The following is a 6,109-nucleotide window of genomic DNA, read 5'->3' as shown; positions in this document are numbered from 1 at the left end:
GTAGGATATAGGTAAATTAGATTAGATTACTTACAGTGTGGAAACAGGCCCTTCAGCCCAACAAGTCCACACCGACCCACCGAAGCGCAACCCACCCATACCCCTACATTTACCCCTTACCTAACACTACGGGCAATTTAGCATTGCCAATTCACCTGACCCGCACATCTTTGGACTGTGGGAGGAAACCGGAGCACCCGGAGGAAACCCACGCAGACACGGAGAGAACGTGCAAACTCCACACAGTCTGTCACCTGAGTCAGGAATTGAACCCAGGTCTCAGGCGCTGTGAGGCAACAGTGCTAACCACTGTGCCACCGTACTACTGCAAGCATAATTGCTTATGCAAACCTACACCAGTGTATAATGGTTTCAGCAAAGAGCTGAGTAAGCTAAAATGTGCACACAAGAATAGAATGTGCCTGCAAACAATGGTAGGTATTACAAACAAATAGATAAGTTGAAAAAGAACATCGAGATATTCCAAGCTCAGCAAATTTCCCTCATGTCAGCACTGAGGCGAGCCAAGTCACTTATGGGGGCGGAGGGAGTGTCGCCCTGGCTTAGAGTAGTAAATAAGGGTGGAGTGCAGCTGGGCAGAGGCAGAACACAATAAGGGAGATTGTAGGTATGAAGACTTATGAGGTAAACGGGGAGTACCAAAAATTAAAACTGTATAAGTTGTAAAGCAATCCCTGAATGTGTGTTCCCACTGGTCACCCTTTCTAGCAAGAAGGTTTCAATAAAATTCGCTGCTTCAGATTTTGACTCAGACTGAAATTTATTATAATTGTGAGCTCTACTTCTCACAATTTGGGCGCTTGTCTGGGGTGTCAAAGAACATAGAACATAAAAAAATACAGCGCAGTACAGGCCCTTCGGCCCTCGATGTTGCGCCGATCCAAGCCCACCTAACCTACACTAGCCCACTATCCTCCATATGTTTATCCAATGCCCGTTTAAATGCTCATAAAGAGTGAGAGTCCACCACTGCTACTAGCAGGGCATTCCATGAACTCACAACTTGCTGAGTAAAGAATCTATCCCTAACATCTGTCCTATACCTACCACCCCTTAATTTAAAGCTATGCCCCCTCGTAATAGCTGACTCCATACGTGGAAAAAGGTTCTTATGGTCAACCCTATCTAAACCCCTAATCATTTTGTACACCTTTATCAAGTCACCCCTAAAACCTTCTTTTCTCCAATGAAAACAGCCCCAGGTGCCTCAGCCTTTCCTCATACGATCTTCCTACCATACCAGGCAACATCTTGGTAAACCTCCTCTGCACCTGTTCCAGTGCCTCCACATCCTTCCTATAGTATGGCGACCAAAACTGCACACAATACTCCAGATGCGGCCACACCAGAGTCTTATACAACTGTAACATGACCTCAGAACTCCGGAACTCAATTCCTCTACCAATAAAGCCCAGTACACCAAATGCCTTCTTCACAGCACTATTTACCTAGGTGGCAACTTTCAGAGATCTGTGTACATGGGCACCAAGATCCTCTGCTCATCCACACTACCAAGTATCTGACCATTAGCCAGGTACCCCATCTTCTTGTTACTCTTTCCAAAGTGAATCACTTCACACTTACCTACATTGAACTCCATTTGCCAACCCTTCTGCCCAGCTCTGCAGCTTATCTATATCCCGCTGTAACCTGCCACATCCTTCCTCACTGTCAACAACTCCACCGACTTTCTTATCATCCGCAAACTTGCTCACCCAACCTTCTAGGTCATTTATAAAAATGACAAAGATCAATGGTCCCAAAACAGATCCTTGCGGAACACCCTAGTAGCTGCACTCCAAGATGAACCTTTACTGTCAACTACTACCCTCTGTCTTATTCCAGCCAGCCAATTCCTAATTCAAACCTCCAAATCACCCTCAATGCCATATCTCTGTATTTTTTGCAGTAGCCTACCATGGGAAACCTTATCAAATGCCTTACTAAAATCCATATACACCACATCTACCGCTTTACCCTCGTCCAACTCCTTAGTCACCTTCTCAAAGAATTCAATAAAGCTTGTGAGGCATGACCTGCCATTCGCAAAACCATGCTGACTATCCTTGATCACATTATTCCTATCCAGATGTTCATAAATCCTATCCCTTACAATTCTCTCTAAGACTTTGCCCACAACAGAAGTGAGACTCACCGGCCTATAGTTACTAGAGTTATCCCTACTCCCCTTCTTGAACAAGGGAACCACATTTGCTATCCTCCAGTCTTCTGGCACTATTCCTGTAGACAACGAGGACATAAAAATCAAGGCCAATGGCTCTGCAATCTCCTCCCTTGCTTCCCACAGAATCCTAGGATAAATGTCATCAGGCCCAGGGGACTTATTTATTTTCACCCTTTCCAGAATTTCCAACACCTCTTCCCTACATACCTCAAAGCCATCCATTCTAATTAATTGTGGCTCAATATTCACATCGGCAACTATGTCCTGTTCCTGAGTGAATACTGACGAAAAGTATTCATTCAGTGTCTCCCCAATCTCTTCAGCCTCCAATGCAACTTCCCACTACTATCCTTGACTGGACCTATTCCTACCCTAGTCATTCTTTTATTCCAGACATATCTATTGAAAGCCTTTGGGTTTTCCCTAATCCTACCAACCAAGGACTTTTCATGTCCCCTCCTTGCTGCACTTAGGTCTCTCTTTAGATCCTTCCTGGCTACGTTATAACTCTCAATCGCCCCAATTGAACCTTCACGCCTCATCTTTACATAGGTCGCCCTCTTCCCTTTAACAAGGGATTCCAATTCCTTATTAAACCACGGCTCCCTCACACAACCCTTTCCTCCCTGCCTGACAGGTACATACTTATCAAGGACACTCAATAGTTGCTCCTTGAACAAGCTCCACATATCGATTGCACCCTTCCCTTGAAGCCTACTTTTCCAAGCCACGCATCCTAAGTCATGCCTCACCGCATCATAATTTCCCTGCCCCCAGCTATAACTCTTGCCCTGTAGTGCACACTTATCCCTCCCCATCGCTAGAGTAAAAGTCACCGAATTGTGGTCACTGTCCCCAAAGTGCTCACCTACCTCCAATTCTAACACCTGGCCTGGTTCATTACCTAGAACCAAATCCAGTATGGCTTCACCTCTTGTTGGCCTGTCTACATATTGTGTCAGGAAACCCTCCTGCACACATTGGACAAACTGACAGGAATCGAACCCAGGTCTCTGGCACTGTGAGGTAGCAGTGCTAATCACTGAGCCACTGTGTCCATCATCACCAGCAGGGTAGGCACCGTTGACGACTGGAAGACGTGTCCCGTTCACTTTAGAACAGTCCCGTGTTCCGCAGCGGTGGGTTCCCCCTTCTGGTTGACTGATCGATATCTGATGAGTGTCTGACCCAGGTGAAAGGTTGTAAGTAGGCACAGGGAGCCAGACAACTCTGTGCACAGACCAAGGTAAGATAATTGACTTTTAAGTACTGCCTAGGTGACTGGGATTGAGTATTTTTTAGATTACTTACAGTGTGGAAACAGGCCCTTCGGCCCAACAAGTCCACACTGACCCACCGAAGCGCAACGCCTACATTTACCACTTTACCTAAAACTACGGGCAATTTAGCATGGCCAATTCACCTAGCCTGCAGGAGGAAACCGGAGTACACGGGGAGAATGTGCAAACTCCACACAGTCAGTCGCCTGAGTCGGGAATTGAACCCGGGTCTCTGGCGCTGTGAGGCAGCAGTGCTAAGCACTGTGCCACCGTGTCGCCCACGAGTTCTAGTACTTAATAAGGGACTAACGAATGAACTCAATATGGGCTGTGCTGATGGTAAGGAAAAAGCCTCCGGGAAAAAGAAAATGGAAATGGAGGTGGGGTCCCTGATAACATACCTCCAGTAAGTCTGTTGGGCAAGATGTTGTGGAATTGGAAAAATATACTTGTACAAGTGGAAAAGATAGAAAAAAGATGATTAAATATTGTTGCTTTGTATGCACTAAGGAATCCATTCTTCATCCCGCCATCTTCTGGCCAAAGTACGGGTCGGACGAATACTGGGTTTGTAAATATTTGAATTTATATGTCAATGAAAAGCAGCCTTACAGTCAGGAGGAAGGGTTAGTAGTTGAAGGGCTACTGAGGGTACACTTCGCAACTAAATCATGGACAGGCATCCAGAAAAAGAGAAAAAAGAGCTGTACACCCAACAGAAAGTTTAACCCTTTGTGATTCAGTTGAATGCACATTTGTTTGTTGGTGATTGAATGTTTGTGCTTTGTTCCCTGAAGCTTGAGATCCGGGACTGTTTTGAATCTGATTTCTATTATGGAAATTTTAACATGATTTCTTTTAAGGTTAAGGATTTTACAGTGATTATGAAATAAAATGTTCACTCCTGTTCTTTTTATGGGTCATGACTGCCTTACTATCAGTTTCTAACTAATCTCTTTCATCCTTACATAAAAGTGATTTATGGAGGACAGTTGAAGTCTCAGTTCAACATTAGATGGTAATAAATCAAAAAGAATCCTATGGTTAATATCGGTGACCTTGGATTCAGCCATTATTCACGCATTAGAAGTTTTTTTTTGAACTGACAACTCCTTTTTAAGTAAGGCAGCTTTGGTTATTTCATGACCTATAGCATTGTAACTGAGCAATGACTGGTCAGGACTACTTAAGAAAATTAATTTTGGATTTAACTCAAGGGACTAAAACCGGGTAATTGTAGTGGATTTCAAAGTTGGGAACTGTATGCATTTTACATTTTAAATATTAAACACTGAATAAGTGAATTTATAACACATAAATATATATTTACAAGTAAGATTCCAAAATGTATAGTTAGGAAAAGGGTTTAAAGTTAGACAAGCACAAATTAATACATTGTAATTGAGATTACAAGGAGAAAGAGGCTCCTGGTACTTGAGGTTACAGAGAGCAAGAAATATTGCAATATTTCTTTTAAAAAATCAAGGTCTAAACAAAACATTGGGTGATGAGGAATGGCCATGAGGTGGCCCTAAAGCTGTTCAATTGGTTAAATCGGCTCAGCAATTGATCTGGCAACGTAACATGAGAAGCAGAAACAAAAGGCAAAAATAATGATAGCCACGGTTGATGAGGTAATAAAGAAAAAGCACTGCTGCCTCACAGCGCCTGTAGACCCAGGTTCAATTCCCGACTCAGGCGACTGACTGTGTGGAGTTTGCACGTTCTCCCCGTGTCGGCGTGGGTTTCCTCCGGGTGCTCCGGTTTCCTCCCACAGTCCAAAGATGTGCGGGTCAGGTGAATTGGCCAAGCCAAATTGCCCGTAGTGTTAGGTAAGGGGTAAATGTAGGGGTATGGGTGGGTTGCGCTTCGGCGGGTCGGTGTGGACTTGTTGGGCCGAAGGGCCTGTTTCCACACTGTAAGTCTAATCTAAAACAAACCTAAAAGGAGAAGAAAACCGGAATGGTGGCAGGCAGCATGTTGAAAATAAAGGGAGGGGAAAGGATCAGTGAGGAGATATTAATGGGTCTGGTAGACAGGAACAAGGATCAAAGTGGAAATCCCTACAGGCGGGATGTTATTACTGTGGAAAGACAGGTCACTTTAAGAGAGAGTATCCAAATCTGAAAAAGGAAGCAAAGGCAGTAGCGGTTATGAACCTTGTTGAAGAATAGGGGTGTCAGGGGTTCCTACCCCCAGAGACCCACCAGGAACCCTTGATAAATTTAAAGGTGGGACCTTACAAAGAGGATGTAGTTTTCCTAGTCGATAGAGGGCAGCAAGATCATTCTTAAATTTTAAGCCCAAGGGAGCGGGAACAAAAACATTAATTGGATTATGGTGACAGTTTTGCAATGAGAGGCATGAAGAATCAGTTTTGCTCTCATGACAAGATACTGCCACCAAATTGGGGATTGAATTAACTGCAAATGGTGCTATGAAATCTAATGGGGTTCTTAAAAAGGAATGTGCTCGAGCAAACCAATTACAGAAACAGAATGAGAAATCACAAGTGACTGGTAAACAAACAGAATTAGTTCTTAAAATGTTTTAGTCACTTGTGTTTCCACCCTGAATTATATAATGTATAATTAGTAATTATAATAAATCAATTGTGTTAGCC

Source organism: Hemiscyllium ocellatum, chromosome 19 (genome assembly GCF_020745735.1).
Source record: "Hemiscyllium ocellatum isolate sHemOce1 chromosome 19, sHemOce1.pat.X.cur, whole genome shotgun sequence".
Lineage (NCBI taxonomy): Eukaryota > Metazoa > Chordata > Chondrichthyes > Orectolobiformes > Hemiscylliidae > Hemiscyllium > Hemiscyllium ocellatum.
This window is presented reverse-complemented; position numbering follows the sequence as displayed.